The 25,012-nt window shown below is 42.6% G+C and overlaps 1 non-coding gene across 1 annotated transcript; it reads right to left on the bottom strand.

Annotated features, from left to right (window-relative positions):
* Positions 1 to 967: 967 nt before the first annotated feature.
* Positions 968 to 1,101, bottom strand: LOC119334948. The gene has a single exon (XR_005161646.1). It is a non-coding gene; the product is annotated as a small nucleolar RNA snoR80 (small nucleolar RNA).
* Positions 1,102 to 25,012: the final 23,911 nt, after the last annotated feature.

Below are 25,012 nucleotides of genomic sequence, written 5' to 3'. Positions count from 1 at the left end.
TTCTCATCGCGATCATACATTGAATTCATTAAAGGTTACAGATTCATTTTTTGGCAGAGCATTGGAAAATCACAAGAATAGTATATGAACCAAAGTGTCCAGATAAGTAGATAACACATGGAGGTCAACCGAGGACTTACCCTCTGGACAAATCAAAGACTTCACGCTTCCTCTTCCTCGGTGGACAAATCAATGACTTCACTTCCTCTTCCTCATGCACCAACAGGAAGACCATCTCAAACACCTTGGTGCCAACAAGAAACTATACTCACACAGTGAATAGAACAAAAGAACAGAAAGCACACGTATATACTGAACAAAAGAAACAGCCAGGAATAGATGACTTAACAGTTCATGTTTGTTAACAAAACAAGTGTGGACATCTCACAATGAGTTAACTATCTGATGACTTTAGTAAAACACATACTTGCATTTGGTGCTACAAGAGACAACAGGAATCCAACTATCCCAACATCCCAACTTGGTAAATCCATGCTGCTAAAAGGCCAATCCTAATCGGGTTGGAACTGGACCTGGTTTCAAAAATGTGAGCTACAACTATCGTAATACCACAGCCCAAAAAAACCTACAGATCCATCAAACTACTGTTTGTAGGTCTGGCATCAGTGGTGTCACAACGTACAGTCCACTTACAGTCATTTGGGAGAAAATTAAAGTGATAATTAGACTGCCATTACAATCTGCTGGTAACTTGCTGTCTACTTATAGCTACAATGATATCTTAAGAGTTACAGTCTAAATACACAAAACTTAAGAACATGGGAATAAACAGACCAACCCCCACATTCCAATAATTCAAACACTCAGCACTCAAATGTGTATGCGTGTGCATGTAAATGTACCAAGGTTATGCAAAACTATGGTGCATTCAAACTATGAGATCATTTGGTCCGCATATTTAGATCATTTAACACAGAGAAAAGAAAAATTACAGAGGACTGCATATGAATGTATGTGTCATTTCCAGGATAAGTTGGCACATAGAATGCCACCAATCAGGATATACCACACAACAGAGAATAGCTTGTAGCGTCCGAGACTAATCGCCATGAGGAACACAAATCATCCTCAGGAATTGGTAATGAACGCACATCAATCAAAACAAACATCAGCCAGAGATTCTACATATGAACAGACATAAGCAGGCACCACCATGCATATCAACGGCTAACAGCAGCACACTGGTACTCGATGACACACCACCATATGAACACTTGGAAAGGGACACAAAAAGAATGAACCTGAACACACACTGGCTCAGACCTCAGATACAGGGAATGGATGATCTAAAAAGGGTACAAAAAAGTAACTCGCTCACAATAAATAAATAGGCTAGGATAACCCTAGTCAGGAATCCAGGAATTACATCAAAGCAAGTAAATTGAGCGTTTGATTGAACAGGCATAAAATCAGGAGGCACAATAGTCTTTCAATATCATACTAATGCTAAGTGGCTAACTAGCAAGTGCACTCACTGCTACACATTTCCAAGTGCTGCTGCACTAAGCAACCATGCAGACAAATTAAATTGTATGCCAGCCAGCACCTAGCAATTAACAATAAAACAAGACGACTGCTGCACATCCAGGCAAAACCAGCATCGGTGCAAAACCAGCATCAGGTGCAAAACCGTGCGCAAGTGCATTGACATCAGTTTCATTAAGTCAGTCATATTCATTAGCAAGCTTACATAGGAAGCAACATGAATAATTCATAAGCATGTCATCTCATCGCCAGCAACATGAATAATTCAGGGCCTACTATGCAACACAAGGACATTTCCATGACACATAAGAAGCTGAACATAACACAGTGCATATGCTGAACTCATAAGCATGTCAGGTCCGCTTGTGGCCTAAACAGGTACCTGCAGGAGGCAGGGAGGAGGGAGCGGGCATGCAGACGGGACCTGGAGGGTCGTCTAGTCATGGGCGAGCTTGTAGTCCTTGTAAGGAAGTAGCCACCGCTGTCAGCCGCCCTGACCCGGCCTAGACGCTGCCGAGCGTGTTCTTGCGGCCACTGCACCACCCACATCCTGAAAAACCAGACACACAACAAAAGCGTCAGATCTGAGTCATATACAGTAACTTCATAGGCCTCATTAGAATAACTAGTAAGGAGAGTCGGCTTATATACAGTAAGCAGAGCGCTAGAATTTGATCACATACTGGTCACATAGTGGCTTACATAAATTTAATAGTCCAGTAGTGCTGCAGTACAAACAAGGAGCCTGAATTATTTCGAGCAATGCTCCTAGATTATGTAGTGAACAAATATCTTGTTATTACAGCCTGCAGGCCACTATCTATTTTCATTCCCAAATCTGATGCATGGTTTAATTTGCTGGGACATGAAACTGAACAAAACAATTTCCTAGAACATGGGTATCTACTAATCATATCTAAATCAACATTTTGATAATAAACCCACTTCCCAACTTCTTGTCTACAGTTATTCTACGAGAGTTTGCTCGAAACTAGGCAAAGGCAATGCTATTGAAATAGCCTGAAGTACTGAACATTTAGTCAGTTCCAGGTTAGAATATATCATCTGCCTATCAGTGCATTACTAGTGGAACTAGTAGAATAGCCTGAAGCAAACTTAACCAACATCCGCAGAAATAAATACAGATCTTGTAGCTAACAACACCGTTTGTATACTAGATAGAGTAGGAGAGATGGGATGCGTGTGGTTGTTACCCCAGTGGATGCAGTCGAAGGCGTCCTCGGTGACCACCCTGCAGGCGCCGACCTGCACACGTACATTGGATCAGAGTCAGACACATTTCAACATACAGACATTGGATGGAAGAGGAGGGAGGAAGGGGCACGTATGGCGCCGATCTTGAGGAAGTCATCGACGGTGCGGTCGAGGAGCGGGTTCCCGAGGTTGATGGCCTCGATGCTGGAGCAGAGGTGAACGAGGACAACCGCGATGGGACGGCGCCCTGGTCTCCTCCAAGTCACACAAGAGAAGAGGGAGGAGGACATCGACGTGGGACGCCGGCTAGCCCCTCCTACGCCAACTCCGGGGACGCCGACAGCGACGAGTGCCATGCGCGTACGTGGTCGCGGCGGGGCACGCCGCCATCCTGGCCGTGGACTACCTGCCTATGGTCGCCGAGCCGGTGAGACGAGGCGCTGCGCGACAAAATCCAAAATGAAAAGCGGGCATGGCAGCGGGAACCGCGTCGAGGCAGGCGGGTGGGCGCACCTGGGACTCAGAGGCGGGGTCGAAGCCGACGAGCGCGAAGCGCACGCCCACGAAGAGGCGCTCGTCGCGATCGCCGGCGCCGGCGCCGTCATCCGGCCGCATGGAGGGGGATCCGGGTCAGAGGGACGGGGCGGCGGGTAGGGTTCGAGGATTTGGGATTGGTCCGTTCGTTGGCGCGCGAGGGTGGGGGCGGCAGCGGTGCGGGAGAAGGGCAGTGAGGTCGCCGGCGGGGAAGCCCAGCGCCGGTGGAGATGAGGGGCGGCGGCGGCCATGGGATCGAGGAAGAGGGCAAAGGAAGTGGGTTGGGCTTGGGAGGGAGACGAGGGGAGGGATGGGATCAGGGTGGGTGGCGGCGACGATGTGGGAGAGGGGGGCTGCTAGGGTTTGGGTTGGGTTGGGTTGAGAGGGGACCTGAGAGACGTTGGATCCGTCGGATATGGAAGGTCTAGATCGGCTAAGGGGGGTGATCCGTGTGAAGAGCTCTGATTGGTTCAGAAAAACTATGATTTAGAATAGTTTCTAAGTACTAAAACTAGGAGGGTTTTGTGAAGTAGCTATCAAAAGTATTTTGCAAAATGGCACAACTAAAATTTTCTATCAATTTAGACCATATTTTCTGGATGATAGCCAGTTTGCATGCAATTTTTTATCTTTGTAGCTATTTTTAATCATTATTCGAGTGCCCAAAATGAGTTTTTTTGTGAAGGGCCTACCAAAAAATTGTTGCAAAATTGTACCAAATCAATTTTCGAAAATACTAGGACATATTTAAACCACAATTGATCAAATGGTTGGGTGTAAAAAGTTTTGATCCACCTCTCATGAAAAAGACAAATTCCCGTCGATTCAGCTGGAAGCGGGTCAAATTTGAACTATAGCTACCTCGTAGTTATCTCTTTATTTTTTTCCAAAAATCATTTCTAGGTACATAAGTATCTATTTAATCAGAGAAACATCAAAAAATTTCCAAGATTCAACCACTAGCTAGGAACGGTCAAGCCCTCCGTTTAGACCGCGTTTTGAAACAGGCATAAAAAATTCAAAAAAAATCAAAAAATTGGAAAACCTTCGCATTGTGTCATTATATATGGCCAAGTTTCTAGGAAAAATAATAAACTTGTAATACGGCAATTATTTTAAAAAAGTGTTCTCAGAAATAAGCTACCATGTGTGAAGATTCATGGCTTTCAAGTCAAATGATCAATCTTATGGCCACATTCATGGCATAGTTTGTTCAAATGACCTCATATCGTGCACAACGGTGCATCTTGGAATGACAAACAATGTTGCCTAAGGAACTTTTCATCTTCTTTGTACGAAAAATTTATTTTCCATTTTTTGAGTGCCTAAAATGAGTTTTTTTGTGAAGGACCTACCACATATTTGTTGTAAAATTGTACCAAACCAATTTTCTAAAATACTAGGACATATTTAAACCACAATTTACCAAATGGTTGGGTGTAAAAAGTTTTGATCCACCTCTCATGAAAAAGACAAATTCTCGCCGATTCAGTTGGAAGCGGGTCAAATTCGAACTATAGCTGCCTCGTAGTTATCTCTTTATTTTTTTTCCAAAAATCATTTCTAGGTACATAAGTATCTATTTAATCAGAGAAACATCAAAAAAATTTCAAGATTCAACCACTAGCTAGGAACAGTCAAGCCCGCCGTTTAGACCGCGTTTTGAAACGGGCATAAAAAATTCAAAAAAAATCAAAAAATTGGAAAACCTTCGCATTGTGTCATTATATGTGGCCAAGTTTACAGGAAAAATAATAAACTTGTAATACGGCAATTATTTTAAAAAAGTGTTCTCAGAAATGAGCTATCATGTGTGAAGATTCATGGCTTTCAAGCCAAATGATCAATCTTATGGCCACATTCATGGCATAGTTTGTTCAAATGACCTCATATCGTGCACAACGGTGCATCTTGGAATGAAAAGCAATGTTGCCTAAGGAACTTTTCATCTTCTGTGTACGAAAAATTCATTTTCCATTTTTCGAGTGCCCGAAATGAGTTTTTTTTGTGAAGGACCTACCATAAATTTTTGTAAAATTTTACCAAATCAATTTTCTAAAATATTAGGAGATATTTAAACCACAATTGACCAAATGGTTGGGTGTGAAGATTTTTGATCCACCTCTTATGAAAAAGACAAATTCCTGCCGATTCAGTTGGAAGCAGGTCAAATTTGAACTATAGCTGCCTCGTAGTTATCTCTTTATTTTTTGAAAAAAATCATTTCTAGGTACATAAGTATCTATTTAATCAGGGAAACATCAAAAAAATTCCAAGATTCAACCACTAGCTAGGAACGGTCAAGCCCGCCGTTTAGACCGCGTTTTGAAACAGGCATAGAAAATTCAAAAAAAATTCAAAAAATTGGTAAACCTTCGCATTATGTCATTATATGTGGCCAAGTTTCCAAGAAAAATAATAAACTTGTAATACGTCAATTATTTTAAAAAAGTGTTCTCAGAAATGAGCTATCATGTGTGAAGATTCATGGCTTTCAAGCCAAATGATCAATCTTATGGCCACATTCATGGCATAGTTTGTTCAAAGGACCTCACATCATGCACAACGGTGCATCTTGGAATGACAAACAATGTTGCCTAAGGAACTTTTCATTTTCTTTGGACGAAAAATTCATTTTCCATTTTCTGAGTGCCCAAAATGAGTTTTTTTTGTGAAGGACCTACCATATATTTGTTGCAAATTTGTACCAAATCATTTTTATAAAATACTAGGCCATATTTAATGCACAATTGACAAAATGGTTGGGTATCCAAAGCTTTTATCCACCTCTGGTGAAAAAGACAAATTCCCGCCGATTCAGCAGGAAGCGGGTCAAATTTGACCTGCAGCTGCGTCATTTGGCCATAAAATAGGAGGGTTCTAGATAACACTTTCTTTGCAATGTGCCAATCTGGCCATAAAATAGAAATTGAACCTGGGCTTACGTAGATGATTTGACTGAGCTACAATTTGAAGGAGGGTGATAATTTTGGCATATGAAGGAACTGTATTAATTTCATGTCATTTGGATATATAAAAATGGTACTTCCTTCACATTCCAAATATTTGTTACAAAACATTAGACCACATTTCATGTACAAATCACCAAATGGTTTCATGTAAAAAGGTTTCCATACACCTCTCGTGAAATTGACAAAATTTTCACTAATTCCTCAATTTCAAACAAAGTTTAATATTTTTAAATACTTTTTTTGAAAAACCTAGAAAATATTTGTTGCAAAGTGGAAAAACACCATTTTCAATACATATTTAAAATTTTGGAGTGCAAGTTTAAGATTTTTTGAATACTTGGTCAACATTTAATCACAAAATGTTTAACATATTTTTTCCAATGCTTCGATTAAATTTTTTAAAATACATGATAAAACATTTAGTATACATTATATATTTTTGTATAAAAAATTTCTTATACATGAGAAGTTGAAAAAATCATGAAAATTAAAAAAACTTAGCGTTGCATCATATTTGTCACATAGTTAATAAAAAATTACAAACTTGGAAATGATGATTCTGAATTGATGATTTGTTTTTTTGAAATTTACAATCATTTTTGTGAACTTTTTTATGAAAAAATTATGAACATTTTTTGAATTGAAAAATTTTGGGTCAAATTCACAAGCATGATTTCAATACGCGAACATTTCTTCAAAATCATGAACTTCTTTTAGTCCGCGTACATTTTATGATTTCACGTACATTTTTCTAACAAATTCATTTTTATGTTTGAAACTTTTTTGAAATCCCAAATTATTTGAAAGAAGAAGAAATGAAACATATTTTTTTAATAATAAGCATACATTTCATACCTAAAAACGCCTGCTAATAGGCTATGGGCCGTGAGCCCACTCGGCGGACCGCTTTGTTAATGTAAAAAAGGAGAGAAGGGGAGGCCTATCACGGCTTAGGCCCAAGCCCAGGAAACGATCTTATCTATAAAATAATGGATTGCGGCAGCATATCACTTCCGAGATGGTGGCGTGGTGGTGTGGCTCTGCGGGTTTTTGTGTTGCGGCGCGGGTTCGTATCCCCCGTTGCCCATATTTCTTTTTTACTTTTCTCCATTGACAGTGGTGATGCCTCATGCCAGTTGGTGGGTCCTGCTTGTTAGGTAAGTGGTGGGACCCGCATGTCAGTTGGCGGGTGCTGTGTGGTCAGGTCGTCCTACCCGTCAGGTCGGTGGTGGGACCCGCATGTCGGGTCAGTGGGGCCAACGAGTCAGTTCAATGGTGGGACCTGGAGTCAGTTTATTGGTGGGTCCTCCATGTTAGTTTGGTGGGGCCCATTTGTAAGTGGTAGATTCAAACCAGTGCCATGTGCATGACATATAGGCAAAAATGACACATGAACATGACACATAGGTAAAACTGGTGAGGTGGCACCTAGTCAATGCACCACAATTTACAAGGCTATGACCATCTATATTGGTCGTGATTAGCTAGAAATAATGCATCGGATCAGTGTTGTTTTTTTTATGACCATTTCGTGTAAGGAAATTATGACCTTTCTGACCAAAATGGTCGCAATGGTTTAGAGTTTGGAGCCCCTCGAACAGCTTTTGACCAATTGGTCTCAAATGGTCATAGATCTATGACCAATTCTTTCAGGGTCACTGACAGAAGGTTACTAGTTGACATATTTCTTGTAGTGCAAGCAGCCTCGCCACCACCACCTCACCACCGGACAAGGCGCTACCCGAGACTACACACCACTGCGGGATCCGTGAAAGGCCAAGGGGCACCACCGCCAGCCGCCTCCAACCGAGCCGGATCACCGTGCGGGGTGCAGCGGGGGGCCATTCGCTGCTGGCACCACAAGGGTTGAGGGGGTTAAGGAGGGCACTGTAAGGAGGGAGAGAAGCCACTAGTCTCCTCGCTCGGCTAGATGACACGGGGGGAAGGGAGATCCGAAATCTCGGCAAGATTTGGAAATTTTCAACTAACAGAATCCTCTTAAAAGCAAAAAAACCAAAACCTAATAACAATAATAATAATAATAATAATAAAATAATCATGCCTAATTCACAAATCACACCTCATACGTCCTTGCCCCGATGGATGGATCGAGAAAAAAGAAATCACCAGGAGAAACAATTGATTCACCCCCAGCCCCCAGCCCCAGCCATCGCGCGGATCCCTAAAGAAGCATAGCAATCTGTGAACCGCGGCACGGAGGGGGGCTCTCACTGTGGTTCTCATTGTTGCCGTGATGCCCGCCGCAGCGTCTACTGCCAGACATCGCGAGGATTCGCTCTGCTCTTGCTTCTAGTGTCGAGCGGAGATGCCACTTTCCTTTCCTTTTAAGCTGGATGGAAATCACTTTAAACCCTGGTGACCAAAGTAGACATCCCCTTTATTTCCAGCTCATGTCTCTGCTTTGTAGACTATACAATTAGAAAGAAGGAAATTATTTGTTTCCCTTTATTGTGGATTCATTAGTTTCCCTTAATTTACAAATAAGAGTTATAACAGAATAACAGGTTTAAAAGCCTTTACCACTTGCCCTCTACTTCAAATCTCCCCCCCCCCTCACTATTCTATATATATGGGTCAGATCAATACATAATATTATTATTACGGTTTCGATATTTTGTATATGCATGTTCTTTCCTATCGATTTTTTTTGAACCACGTGATAATACCTTTTAATGTTTATTAAACGGACCCAAGTTATAGATAAGGAGTAAGAGCATTTACCCGTAAAAAAGGAATCAGGGCATTTACAACTAGAGCCCTCAAAGCCGCCCCACAACCAGCCCAACCGTTTGGGCTATCCAGAAAACCTATATCTAGATGTATGTGGGGCGGGTATGGCGAGGCTTGGACACTGTCGCCACGTCGTATCGGCCTGCTATGGCCCAGGCCACCCACACTCCCCCTAAAACACTCCACCCACGTCGAACAAAACCTAGTCAAAAACTTAGTCGTCTCGCCCTCTCCGGCCCGCTCCCGTCCCCTCTCCTTCCTCTACAATCTCTTGTGCCTACTCCATCATGGCCAGGTCCGGCCACAACTCCAACAGCGAGCCCCATCTTAATCAGTAGAAAGCTAGTACAACATGCGAGAGAGCCAACTTTCACGCGCGCGCAGACACACACACAAACTATGACACACACACATACGAATGAATGAATTTGTTAATGGTACGAAACTTTTTCTTAAATTATACAATTTTTAAAAAAAATTATAAAGCAATTTAAAAAATTCATGAACATATTTTTTAATGTGTAAATATTTCATTTAAATGGCACAAACATTTTTTTGGAATCAGATAAAACATTTCAATTGAAATTATGAGAACAACTTTATTTTAGATTGTACGAACAATTATTAAAGTATCACAAACATATACTTGAAACGTCTATACATTTTTTGAAAATGTTGGGAACATTTTTATATTACTATGAAACATTTCCTATTATATATGAAATACGGGTCCTGAAGGAAATATGCCCTAGAGGCAATAATAAAGTTATTATTTATTTCCTTATAATCATGATAAATGTTTCTTATTCATGCTAGAATTGTATTAACCGGAAACATAATACATGTGTGAATACATAGACAAACAAAGTGTCACTAGTATGCCTCTACTTGACTAGATCGTTAATCAAACATGGTCATGTTTCCTAACCATGAACAATGAGTTGTTATTTGATTAACGAGGTCACATCATTAGTTGAATGATCTGATTGACATGACCCATTCCATTAGCTTAGCACCCGATCGTTTAGTATGTTGCTATTGCTTTCTTCATGACTTATACATGTTCCTATAACTATGAGATTATGCAACTCCCGTTTGCCGGAGGAACACTTTGGGTGCTACCAAACGTCACAATGTAACTGGGTGATTATAAAGGAGCATTACAGGTGTCTCCAAAGGTAGATGTTGGGTTGGCGTATTTCGAGATTAGGATTTGTCACTCTGATTGTCGGAGAGGTATCTCTGGGCCCTCTCAGTAATACACATCACATAAAGCCTTGCAAGCATTGCAACTAATGAGTTAGTTGCGGGATGATGTATTACAGAACGAGTAAAGAGACTTGCCGGTAACGAGATTGAACTAGGTATTGGATACCGACGATCGAATCTCGGGCAAGTAACATACCGATGACAAAGGGAACAACGTATGTTGTTATGCGGTCTGACCGATAAAGATCTTTGTAGAATATGTAGGAGCCAATATGGGCATCCAGGTCCTGCTATTGGTTATTGACTGGAGACGTGTCTCGGTCATGTCTACATTGTTCTCGAACCCGTAGGGTCCGCACGCTTAAGGTTACGATGACAGTTATATTATGAGTTTATGCACCGAAGGTTGTTCGGAGTCCCGGATGTGATCACGGACATGACGAGGAGTCTCGAAATGGTCGAGACGTAAAGATTGATATATTGGAAGCCTATGTTTGGATATCGAAAGTGTTCCGGGTGAAATCGGGATTTTACCAGAGTACCGGGAAGGTTACCGGAACCCCCCAGGAGCTAAATGGGCCATGATGGGCCTTAGTGGAAAATAGAAGAGGCAGCCCTACATGGGCTGCGCGCCTCCCCCTTCCCCTAGTCCTATTAGGACTAGGAGAGGTGGCCGGCCCCCTCTTTCTCTTTTCCCCCTCCACGAATCCTATTCCAACTAGGATTGGGGGGGGGGAATCCTACTCCCAGAGGGAGTAGGACTCTCCTGGCGCGCCTCCTATGGCCGGCCAGCCTCCCCCCCTCTAATCCTTTATATACTGAGGCAGAGGCACCCCAGAAACACACAAGTTGATCCACGTGATCTATTCCTTAGCCGTGTGCGGTGCCCCCAGCCACCATAGTCCTCGATAATACTGTAGCGGAGTTTAGGCGAAGCCCTGCTGCTGTAGTGCATCAAGATCGTCACCACGCCGTCGTGCTGACGGAACTCTTCCCCGACACTTTGCTGGATCGGAGTCCGGGGATCGTCATCGAGCTGAACGTGTGCTCGAACTCGGAGGTGCCGTAGTTTCGGTGCTTGATCGGTTGGATCGTGAAGACGTACGACTACTTCCTCTATGTTGTGTCAGTGCTTCCGCAGTCGGTCTGCGTTGGGTACGTAGACAACACTCTCCCCTCTCGTTGCTATGCATCACATGATCTTGCGTGTGCGTAGGAAATTTTTTGAAATTACTACGAAACCCAACAGTGGCATTCGAGCCAGGTTATTTATGTTGATGTTATATGCACGAGTAGAACACAAGTGAGTTGTGGGCGATATAAGTCATACTGCCTACCAGCATGTCATACTTTGGTTCGGCGACATTGTTGGACGAGACGACCCGGACCAACATTACGCGTACGCTTACGCGAGACCGGTTCCCCCGACGTGCTTTGCACATAGGTGGCTTGCGGGCGACTGTCTCTCCAACTTTAGTTGAACCAAGTATGGCTACGCCCGGTCCTTGCGAAGGTTAAAACAGAGTCTATTTGACAAACTATCATTGTGGTTTTGATGCGTAGGTGAGATTGGTTCTTGCTTAAGCCCGTAGCAGCCACGTAAAACTTGCAACAACAAAGTAGAAGACGTCTAACTTGTTTTTGCAGGGCATGTTGTGATGTGATATGGTCAACACATGATGCTGAATTTTATTGTATGAGATGATCATGTTTTGTAACCGAATTATTGGCAACTGGCAGGAGCCTTATGGTTGTCGTTTTATTGTATGCAATGAAATCGCGATGTAATGCTTTGCTTTATTACTAAGCGATAGTGATAGTCGTGGAAGCACAAACTTGGCGAGACGACAACGATGCTACGATGGAGATCAAGATGTCACGCCGATGACGATGGTGATCATGATGGTGCTTCGGAGATGGAGATCACAAGCACGAGATGATGATGGCCATATCATATCACTTATATTGATTGCATGTGATGTTTATCCTTTTATGCATCTTATCTTGCTTTGATTGACGGTAGCATTATAAGATGATCTCTCACTAAATTATCAAGAAGTGTTCTTCCTGAGTATGCACCGTTGCGAAAGTTCTTCGTGCTGAGACACCACGTGATGATCGGGTGTGATAGGTTCTACGTTCAAATACAACGGGTGCAAAACAGTTGCACACGCGGAATACTCAGGTTATACTTGACGAGCCAAGCATATATAGATATGGCCTCGGAACATGGAGACCGAAAGGTCGAGCGTGAATCATATAGTAGATGTGATCAACATAACGATGTTCACCATTGAAAACTACTCCATCTCACGTGATGATCGGTTATGGTTTAGTTGATTTGGATCACGTAATCACTTAGAGGATTAGAGGGATGTCTATCTAAGTGGGAGTTCTTTAATTAATTTGATTAACTGAACTTAAATTTATCATGAAACTTAGTACCTGATTAGTATCTTGCTTGTTTATGTTTGATTGTAGATAGATAGCTCGTGCTGTTGTTCCATTGAATTTTAATGCGTTCCTTGAGAAAGCAAAGTTGAAAGATGATGGTAGCAATTACAAGGACTGGGTCCGTAACTTGAGGATTATCCTCATTTCTGCACAGAAGAATTACGTCCTGGAAGCACCGCTAGGTGCCAGGCCTGCTGCAGGAGCAACGCCGGATGTTATGAACGTCTGGCAGAGCAAAGCTGATGACTACTCGATAGTTCAGTGTGCCATGCTTTACGGCTTAGAATCGGGACTTCAACGATGTTTTGAACGTCATGGAGCATATGAGATATTCGAGGAGTTGAAGTTAATATTTCAAGCAAATGCCCGGATTGAGAGATATGAAGTCTCCAATAAGTTCTATAGCTGCAAGATGGAGGAGAACAGTTTTGTCAGTGAGCATATACTCAAAATGTCTGGGTATAATAATCACTTGATTCAATTGGGAGTTAATCTTCCAAATGATAGTGTCATTGACAGAATTCTTCAATCACTGCCACCAAGCTACAAGAGCTTCGTGATGAACTATAATATGCAAGGGATGAACAAGACTATTCCCGAGCTCTTCGCGATGCTGAAAGCTGCGGAGGTAGAAATCAAGAAGGAGCATCAAGTGTTGATGGTTAACAAGACCACTAGTTTCAAGAAAAAAGGGCAAAGGGAAGAAGAAGGGGAACTTCAAAAGAACGGCAAACAAGTTGCTGCTCAAGAGAAGAAACCCAAACCTGGACCTAAGCCTAAAACTGAGTGCTTCTATTGCAAGCAGACTGGTCACTGGAAGCGGAACTGCCCCAAGTATTTGGCGGATAAGAAGGATGGCAAGGTGGACAAAGGTATATGTGATATACATGTTATTGATGTGTACCTTACTAATGTTCGCAGTAGCACCTGGGTATTTGATACTGGTTCTGTTGCTAATATTTGCAACTCAAAACAGGGACTACGGATCAAGCGAAGATTGGTTAAGGACGAGGTGACGATGCGCGTGGGAAACGGTTCCAAAGTCGATGTGATCGCAGTCGGCACGCTACCTCTACATCTACCTTCGGGATTAGTATTATACCCAAATAATTGTTATTTGGTGCCAGCGTTAAGCATGAACATTATATCTGGATCTTGTTTGATGCGAGACGGTTATTCATTTAAATCAGAGAATAATAGTTGTTCTATTTATATGAGTAATATCTTTTATGGTCATGCACCCTTGAAGAGTGGTCTATTCTTGTTGAATCTCGATAGTAGTAACACACATATTCATAATGTTGAAGCCAAAAGATGCAGAGTTGATAATGAGAGTGCAACTTATTTGTGGCACTGCCGTTTAGGTCATATCGGTGTAAAGCGCATGAAGAAACTCCATTCTGATGGACTTTTGGAACCACTTGATTATGAATCACTTGGTACTTGCGAACCGTGCCTCATGGGCAAGATGACCAAAACACCGTTCTCCGGTTCTATGGAGAGAGCAACAGATTTGTTGGAAATCATACATACAGATGTATGTGGTCCGATGAATATTGAGGCTCGTGGCGGATATTGTTATTTTCTCACCTTCACAGATGATTTAAGCAGATATGGGTATATCTACTAAATGAAACATAAGTCTGAAACATTTGAAAAGTTCAAAGAATTTCAGAGTGAAGTTGAAAATCATCGCAACAAGAAAATAAAGTTTCTACGATCTGATCGTGGAGGAGAATATTTGAGTTACGAGTTTGGTGTACATTTGAAAAATTGTGGAAGAGTTTTGCAACTCACGCCACCCGGAACACCACAGCGTAATGGTGTGTCCAAACATCGTAATCGTACTTTACTAGATATGGTACGATCTATGATGTCTCTTACTGATTTACCGCTATCGTTTTGGGGATACGCTCTAGAGACGGCCGCATTCACGTTAAATAGGGCACCATCAAAATCCGTTGAGACGACGCCTTATGAACTGTGGTTTGGCAAGAAACCAAAGTTGTCGTTTCTGAAAGTTTGGGGCTGCGATGCTTATGTGAAAAAGCTTCAACCTGATAAGCTCGAACCCAAATCGGAGAAATGTGTCTTCATAGGATATCCAAAGGAAACTATTGGATACACCTTCTATCACAGATCCGAAGGCAAGACTTTTGTTGCTAAATTCGGAAACTTTCTAGAGAAGGAATTTCTCTCGAAAGAAGTGAGTGGGAGGAAAGTAGAACTTGACGAGGTAACTATACCTGCTCCCTTATTGGAAAGTAGTACGTCACAGAAAACTGTTTCTGTGACACCTACACCAGTTAGTGAGGAAGCTAATGATAATGATCATGAAACTTCAGATCAAGATACTACTGAACCTCGTAGATCAACTAGAGTGAGATCCGCGCCAGAGTGGTACAGTAATCATGTTCTGGAAGTCATGCTACTAGATCATGATGAACCTACGAACTATGAAGAAGCGATGGTGAGCCCAGATTCCGCAAAATGGCTTGAAGCCATGAAATCTGAGATGGGATCCATTTATGAGAACAAAGTATGGACTTTTGTTGACTTGCCTGATGATCGGCAAGCGATTGAGAATAAATGGATCTTCAAGAAGAAGACTGACACTGACGGTAATGTTACTGTCTACAAAGCTCGACTTGTCGCAAAAGGTTTTCGACAAGTTCAAGGGGTTGACTACGATGAGACCTTCTCACCCATAGCGACGCTTAAGTCTGTCCGAATCATGTTAGCAATTGCCGCATTTTATGATTATGAAATTTGGCAAATGGATGTCAAAACTGCATTCCTGAATGGATTTCTGGAAGAAGAGTTGTATATGATGCAACCAGAAGGTTTTGTCGATCCAAAGGGAGCTAACAAAGTGTGCAAGCTCCAGCGATCCATTTATGGACTGGTGCAAGCCTCTCGGAGTTGGAATAAACGCTTTGATAGTGTGATCAAAGCATTTGGTTTTATATAGACTTTTGGAGAAGCCTGTATTTACAAGAAAGTGAGTGGGAGCTTTGTAGCATTTCTGATATTATATGTGGATGACATATTACTAATTGGAAATGATATAGAATTTGTGGATAGCATAAAGGGATACTTGAATAAGAGTTTTTCAATGAAAGACCTCGGTGAAGCTGCTTACATATTAGGCATAAAGATCTATAGAGATAGATCAAGACGCTTAATTGGACTTTTACAAAGCACATACCTTGACAAGATTTTGAAGAAGTTCAAAATGGATCAAGCAAAGAAAGGATTCTTGCCTGTGTTACAAGGTGTGAAATTGAGTAAGACTCAATGCCCGACCACTGCAGAAGATAGAGAGAATATGAAAGATGTTCCCTATGCATCGGCGATAGGATCTATCATGTATGCAATGATGTGACCATACCTGACGTGTGCCTTGCTATAAGTCTAGCAGGGAGGTTCCAAAGTAATCCAGGAGTGGATCACTGGACAGCGGTCAAGAACATCCTGAAATACCTGAAAAGGACTAAGGATATGTTTCTCGTATATGGAGGTGACAAAGAGCTCATCGTAAAAGGTTACGTTGATGCAAGCTTTGACACTGATCCGGACGATTCTAAATCGCAAACCGGATACGTGTTTACATTAAACGATGGAGCTGTCAGTTGGTGCAGTTCTAAACAAAGCGTCATAGCAGGATCTACATGTGAAGCGGAGTACATAGCTGCTTCGGAAGCAGCGAACTAAGGAGTCTGGATGAAGGAGTTCATATCCGATCTAGGTGTCATACCTAATGCATCGGGTCCAATGAAAATCTTTTGTGACAATACTGGTGCAATTGCCTTGGCAAAGGAATCCAGATTTCACAAGAGAACCAAGCACATCAAGAGACGCTTCAATTCCATCCGGGATCTAATCCAGGTGGGAGACATAGAAATTTGCAAGATACATACGGATCTGAATGTTGCAGACCCATTGACTAAGCCTCTTCACGAGCAAAACATGATCAGCACCAAGACTCCATGGGTGTTAGAATCATTACGGTGTAATCTAGATTATTGACTCTAGTGCAAGTGGGAGACTGAAGGAAATATGCCCTAGAGGCAATAATAAAGTTATTATTTATTTCCTTATAATCATGATAAATGTTTATTAATCATGCTAGAATTGTATTAACCGGAAACATAATATATGTGTGAATACATAGACAAACAAAGTGTCACTAGTATGCCTCTACTTGACTAGCTCGTTAATCAAAGATGGTTATGTTTCCTAACCATGAACAATGAGTTGTTATTTGATTAACGAGGTCACATCATTAGTTGAATGATCTGATTGGCATGACCCATTCCATTAGCTTAGCACCCGATCGTTTAGTATGTTGCTATTGCTTTCTTCATGACTTATACATGTTCCTATAACTATGAGATTATGCAACTCCCGTTTGCCGGAGGAACACTTTGGGTGCGACCAAACGTCACAACGTAACTGGGTGATTATAAAGGAGCATTACAGGTGTCTCCAAAGGTAGATGTTGGGTTGGCGTATTTCGAGATTAGGATTTGTCACTCTGATTGTCGGAGAGGTATCTCTGGGCCCTCTCAGTAATACACATCACATAAAGCCTTGCAAGCATTGCAACTAATGAGTTAGTTGCGGGATGATGTATTACAAAACGAGTAAAGAGACTTGCCGGTAACGAGATTGAACTAGGTATTGGATATCGACGATCGAATCTCGGGCAAGTAACATACCGATGACAAAGGGAACAACGTATGTTGTTATGCGGTCTGACCGATAAAGATCTTCGTAGAATATGTAGGAGCCAATATGGGCATCCAGGTCCCGCTATTGGTTATTGACTGGAGACGTGTCTCGGTCATGTCTACATTGTTCTCGAACCCGTAGGGTCCGCACGCTTAAGGTTACGATGACAGTTATATTATGAGTTTATGCACCGAAGGTTGTTCGGAGTCCCGGATTTGATCAAGGACATGACGAGGAGTCTCGAAATGGTCGAGACGTAAAGATTGATATATTGGAAGCCTATGTTTGGATATCGGAAGTGTTCCGGGTGAAATCAGGATTTTACCGGAGTACCGGGAAGGTTACCGGAACCCCCCGGGAGCTAAATGGGCCATGATGGGCCTTAGTGGAAAAGAGAAGAGGCAGCCCTACATGGGCTGCGCGCCTCCCCCTTCCCCTAGTCCTATTAGGACTAGGAGAGGTGGCCGGCCCCCTCTTTCTCTTTTCCCCCTCCGCGAATCCTATTCCAACTAGGATTGGGGGGGAATCCTACTCCCAGAGGGAGTAGGACTCTCCTGGCGCGCCTCCTGTGGCCGGCCAGCCTCCCCCCTCTAATCCTTTATATACTGAGGCAGAGGCACCCCAGAAACACACAAGTTAATCCACGTGATCTATTCCTTAGCCGTGTGCGGTCCCTCCAGCCACCATAGTCCTCGATAATACTGTAGCGGAGTTTAGGCGAAGCCCTGCTGCTGTAGTGCATCAAGATCGTCACCACGCCGTCGTGCTGACGGAACTCTTCCCCGACACTTTGCTAGATCGGAGTCCGGGGATCGTCATCGAGCTGAACGTGTGCTCGAACTCGGAGGTGCCGTAGTTTCAGTGCTTGATCGGTTGGATCGTGAAGACGTACGACTACTTCCTCTATGTTGTGTCAGCGCTTCCGCAGTTGGTCTGCGTTGGGTACATAGACAACACTCTCCCCTCTCGTTGCTATGCATCACATGATCTTGCGTGTGCGTAGGAAAATTTTTGAAATTACTACGAAACACAACAGGTCCCTCTCCATGTTGAATCATAACGATACTTCAACTGTGAAGTTTTTCTTTCTTTCCAAATAGGTACATCCCAAAAAGATTCAAATCAAGTATCACATCTACAAGGAGTTGAGGAGCAGATATCGCCTCAAAATGCAAAATCTGACTTCTTACGTTTTCCCAAATATGAACATTGCCATTCAAGTTGAGGAGCCAAATTGTTTCCTGAAGGACGCGAAGATCCATTGACATTCAAGCTTGGCATGCTGTATTGGGTGGGGCATTCGAGGATGAAGTCTGTGGTGCCCATTGTCCCCTCCCAGATGTTTGCCCTGATTTCTTCTTTTTATTCTCAATAGTCTCCCAACCACCCCGGACCTGGATGCAGGACAGTAGGATCAGTTATCAGTTATCAGTTTATCACAATGGCAGCAAGTTGGGCAAATTGTTTGATCAGTTTAGGTATATATACTTAGGTTATGAACCAAATATAGACCAAGCAAGCAGTAATTGGCAATGGACAGCATGTTATAGAATTGAGCATGGTAACGTTAAGGAAACCTGAGACAAGCAACTAAACAGTTGGCAGCATGAATATATCATCTGTCTTAACTATATGAGACGAGACTGTAGCGACCAGACCTCAAACGGTCCAATCTCTGTGCTCAGGTGTCATCCCTGGATCAGTAATGCTGACACCACACAGTACTTGAAGGATTTATAACAGAGTAGCAATCACACACTTAATACATCGAGTGTCTCAAAACAGAACTTATTACAATAAATATGGCTTAAGGCCATCAACTAATGATAACAGCGGAAGGCTTGGAAGATAAGTGAGTCAATCAACTCCAACGGCATCACTGAGTATAGAACCACGACCTAAAAACTCCTTAATCATCGTCTGAAAAGTCTGCAACATTAACGTTGCAGCCCGAAACGGGTCAGCACATGGAATATGCTGGCAAAGTAACACATAGAGAATAATGGAATGAAACAGCTATTCTATATGCATATTTGGCTGGTGGAAAGCTCTATGGTTACAGTTTTGTGTAAAGCCAATTTTTCCCTACTGCAAAGGAATAAATTTATTTAACTATCATGGTAGTTGTTAAACATTGAGAATGGTTGACAGCATTCTCAATCCCAATTAAGTATCATCATTAAACAAAACCGAACAAAATTAAATTTTAGAGTAACATGTTGAGATTCACATGATAATCCAGGTACTAGATACTCAAGATGTCCATAACCGGGGACACGGCTAATCATGATTAGTTTATACACTGTGCAGAGGTTTGCACACTTTTCCCCACAAGACTCGATCGCCTCCGTTTGATTTCTCGCACTACATGGTGTTTGAGAAGACAGATGACCGAGACATAGTCTTTCAGAAGCGCTAGCACCTTTCGAACGGGTAGACCGTTACACCTACTTTCCCCTACATCTGCTAGTCTACCACTGTAAGAGTTCGCACAACTTAATCAACTATGCTAGAGCCCATAATAGCTTGTGGCTGCACACGGAAGTTTCTAGCATGAATAATCTCATAATCCCTTTGAGCCTGGGTGGCGGTCCATAAAGAAAAACAGGCAATCGCTGGAATACCCAGGTGCCTCAATCCACCTAGATATGTATTTAAGTTGCCACCTTAAGTAAACGATTAATTAACAATCTCACATCTGTCATGGATTTCACTCACCCAATCCACGTCTACTAGCATAGCATGGCATAATAAGCAAACGTAGAAGTAACTCCTAAAGGTTTGATAATAACAGGTAATAGGTACTCCTCATCTACGTCCCAAACCCACAATTTAATTAGATCCTAATCATGCAAAGTGTGAGGATTGATCTAATGCAATAAAACTGGGTAGTGGGAAAGCATGATCAAAGTGTTACTTGCCTTGCTGATGATCCGGGAAACCTAGCGATTCGAAGTAGCAAGCGGCGCACTCCGGGTACTCTATCGCAAACAAACAAGCATACAATAAGTACTCAACTAATGCACAGGTAAAACTCAAATAAGAGATCTAACCAGAAAGTTCAACTTAAGAACTCCGGTTAGCAAAAAGAATCAAATCGAACGAAGCAACGAAAGACAAACAACAAAAGAAACAGGCTTCATTTACTATTCTAGATCTAGGGCAATTTTTACAGTGGAAAAAACTTGTTTGAGTTTCTTAAACGGAAAGAGGGTTTCGAGGCGAAACTCCAGGCGCTTGAATTGCCTGATTCCGATAAACGAGCGAAAAGTTAGACTAAAACGAAAATCGGATCAGAGATCGTGATCAGAAAAATCGCGGATTAAATCCGAGAAAAAGAAAAACGATGAATTTTCGTTAAAACGAACGAACGGACGAACGCTCGCTATTTAAATAAACCGGAAAAACCGATTTATTTAAAAAATCGAAACTAAAAAACGAGCAAAACCGTCGGAAAACCGAACGGTTTTTCGAGAAAAACAGGAGGCTAAAAAAACTACCTCCGGCGACTCCGGCGGTGGCGGCGGGGCGGCGCGGCGGCGGGGCAGGGCGGTGGCGGGGCGGCGCGGGGCCGGCTAGGGTTAGAGTTTGGGCGGGGCGGCACGGGGCGCGGCGGTGGCGCGGGCCGGCTAGGGTTAGGGTTTGGGCGGGGCGGCGGCTTGGGCTTCGGCCGGGGGCGGGGCGCGGCTTATAAGAGGCCCGGCAAGTAGAGTCCTGGCCGTTACGGCCCAAGCTCGGTTCGGACCCTTTTTTAAAAATAATTACGCTCGGAAGAAAAAACGAAAGAAATACTAAATGGATTCCAAAAATCCCGAAATAAATTTTCCCCGGCTTCTAAAATCAAGCCGCACAGGATGAACATTTATTTGGGGCCTAAATGCAGTTTCGAAAAACGCGCATTTTTCCTAAATTCAAATAAAATAGCAAATAAAACCAAAATAAAATCTTATTTGATTTTTTATTAAATCATCAATATTTCTTTATTTTGGGAAAGTCATTTTATTCCCTCTCCCATATTTTTGTAATAGAAATAATTGAAGATAGAATAAATAAAATCAAATGATCCTATTTTCAAAATTTGAGACAACTCAAATATGAAAATAACGAAATCCCCAACTCTCTCTGAGGGTCCTTGAGTTGTGTAAAATTTCTAGGATCAACCAAAATGCAATAAAATATGATATGCAATGATGATCTAGTGTATAACATTCCAAATTGAAAATTTGGGATGTTACAAACCTACCCCCCTTAAGATGAATCTCGCCCTCAAGATTCGGGTTGGCTAGAAAATAGGTGAGGGTGGACCTTCAGCAAATCTTCCTCTCGCTCCTAGGTGGCTTCATCCTCCGTGTGGTGGCTCCACTGAACCTTGCAAAACTTGATAACCTTGCTGCGGGTGACTCGACTGGCATACTCTAGAATCTTAACTGGTTTCTCCTCATAGGTCAAATGACTGTCCAACTGAATTGCTTCCAATGGTACCGTATCTCTCAGCGGTATATCAAACATCTGTGTGTGGCACTTCTTCAACTGGGATACGTGGAACACGTCGTGAACTCCCGACAATCCTTCAGGCAATTCCAACTTCTAGGCTACTTCTCTCATACGTTCCAAAACTTGGTATGGGCCTACAAAACGTGGCGCTAACTTTCCCTTAACTCCAAAGCGCTTAACTCCTCGAAGTGGAGATACTCGAAGATAAACTCGGTCTCCGACTTCGTAAACTGTCTCCTTGCGTTTAGAATATGCGTAACTCTTCTGCCTGGATTGGGCTACCTTGAGCCTATCGCGAATCAATTTCACTTTCTATTCAGACTCCCTAATCAGATCCGGTCCAAACAACTGGCGGCCTCCAATTTCATCCCAAGACAATGGGGTCCTGCACCTCCTTCGTACAAGGCTTCGAAAGGTGCCATCTTCAAACTGGATTGATAGTTGTTGTTGTAAGAGAACTCTGCATATGGCAAATTCCCGTCCCAACTAGATCCGTAATCTAGTGCACAAGCTCTTAGCATATCCTCCAAAATCTGATTGACTCTCTCAGTCTGTCCATCTGTCTGCGGGTGGAAAGCTGTGCTAAACTCCAGTCTGGTACCCAAAGTCTCATGCAACTGATTCCAGAACTTTGAGGTAAACTGGGTTCCTCTATCTGATAGAATGCTCCTTGGAACTCCATGCAGACATACAATCCTGGTCATATATATCTTTGCCAACTTTGCACTGGTATAGGTAGTCTTCACTGGAATGAAATGAGCTACCTTTGTCAAACGATCGACTACAACCCATATCGAGTCATAGTCTGAACGTGTTCTGGGCAATCCTGTAATAAAATCCATGCCTAGCTTATCCCACTACCATTCGGGTATCGGCAATGGTTGTAGCAATCCGGATGGCTCCTGATGCTCTGCCTTTACTCTCTGACATACATCACAAACTGCTACATACTCCGCAATATCCTTCTTCATTCCAGTCCACCAGAAAGTATCCTTCAAATCCAAATACGTCTTGGTATTTCATGCGTGAATCGAATATGGTGAATCATGGGCCTCCTACAGAATTAACTTCCTGATCTCCGGGTCATTGGGCACATAAACACGGTCTTCAAACCATAAGGTATCGTGCTCATCCTCACAAAATCCCTTAGCTTTTCCCTTGCTCATTTTCTCCTTTATGGAGGCAATATCCTTGTCAGTCTTCTGGGCTTCTCTGATCTTATCCATCAAAGTAGACTGAATCTCCAGTGCTGCTACATAGCTTCTCGGAACTATCTCCAAACATAGCTCTCAGAGATTTTCGGCTAACTCCCTTGGTAAATCTCCTGTCATTAGGGTGTTGACATGGCTCTTGTGGCTCAATGCATCAGCTACTACGTTAGCCTTTGCGGGGTGATAATGCAATTTCATATCATAATCCTTGATGAGCTCCAACCATCTTCTTTGTCTGAGGTTCAACTCCTTCTGTGTGAAAATATACTTCAAACTCTTATGATCCGTGTACACCTCGTAATGGTTTCCAATCAGAAAATGTCTCCAAGTCTTCAATGCATGCACTACGGCTGCTAACTCCAAATCATGCGTAGCATAATTCAACTCATGAGGCTTAAGCTGTCGTGAGGCATATGAAACAACTCTTCCTTCCTGCATAAGAACTGCTCCAAGTCCTCGATGTCAAGCATCACAGTACACCTCATAATCCTTGGTCTGATCCGGTAAAATCAACACTGGTGAGGTAACCAAACGTTTCTTCAACTCCTGGAAACTAGCCTCACATTCCTCGGTCCATTTGAACTTGGTATCCTTCTTCAAAAACTCCGTCATAGGCTTCGCAATCTTTGAGAAATTCTCAATAAACCTCCGGTAGTATCCTGCGAGTCCAAGAAAACTCGGGATCTCTCCAACTGTTGTTGGCGCTTCCCACTTGGTCATGGTATCAACTTTAGTGGGATCTACTGCTATACCTTCTCCAGATATAACGTGTCCGAGAAATCCAACTTCCTTCAACCAAAACTCACATTTGCTGAACTTGGCATATAGTTGATGTTCTCTGAGTTTACCAAGAACCAAATGCAAATGCTCCTTATGTTCCTCTTCATTCTTCGAGTAAACCAGGATATCATCAATGAACACTACGACGAACTTATCCAAGAACTCCATAAACACTTTGTTCATCATGTTCATAAAATATGCAGGTGCGTTAGTCAGACCAAATGACATAACGGTATACTCGTACAGCCCATACCTGGTGGTAAAAGCTGTCTTGGGTATATCCTGTTCTCGAATCTTCAACTGGTGGTATCCTGATCGCAGATCGATCTCGGAAAATACCTTAGCTCCTTGCAATCGATCAAACAGATCATTGATCATCGGTAGTGGGTACTTGTTCTTGATGGTTACTTCATTCAATCCTCGATAGTCAACAACCATCCTTAACGATCCATCCTTCTTCTCCACTAGAAGTACTGGCGATCCCCAAGGCGATGAACTTGGGCAAATGTATCCTTTATCCAGTAACTCCTTAATTTGCTTCTTAATCTCCACCAAATCCTTTGCGGGCATCCTATATGGTCTCTTTGATATTGGCCCTGTGCCTGGCAAAAGCTCAATCAAAAACTCAATATCTCTATCCGGTGGCATGCCTGGCAACTCTTCTGGAAATACTTCGGGGAAATCTTTCACTACTGGTACTTCCTCCTGCACAACTCCTGTTAAACAATTTACTTGAGTCCTCTTCGGCACATGCCGGGATACATACTTGATCCTTCTCCCTTCTGGGGTGGTAAGCAAGATCAACTTACTGGCGCAATCGATGTTTCCTCCATACATCGACAACCAATCCATACCCAGAATTACATCCAAACCTTCTGATTCCAATATTATCAAATCTAAGGGGAACACATGCCTACCTATACTTAATGGCACTTGAAAACATCCTTGGCTAGCCATATACTCCGCTCCTGGTGAGCTTTCTAACATAGGTGTTCTAAGAACTTTGGTGGGCAGGTTATACTTATCCACAAATCCCCTTGATATGTATGAATGCGATGCACCAGTATCAAAAAGAACGAGTGCAGTAAAAGACTTAACCAAAAACTTACCGATTACTGCACCCGGCTGCTCTTCAACTTCCTCCATGTTAAC

Source organism: Triticum dicoccoides, chromosome 7A (assembly GCF_002162155.2).
Source record: "Triticum dicoccoides isolate Atlit2015 ecotype Zavitan chromosome 7A, WEW_v2.0, whole genome shotgun sequence".
Taxonomy (NCBI): domain Eukaryota; kingdom Viridiplantae; phylum Streptophyta; class Magnoliopsida; order Poales; family Poaceae; genus Triticum; species Triticum dicoccoides.
The sequence above is the reverse complement of the archived record's forward strand: the minus strand, read 5'-3'. Positions and strand labels throughout refer to the sequence as shown.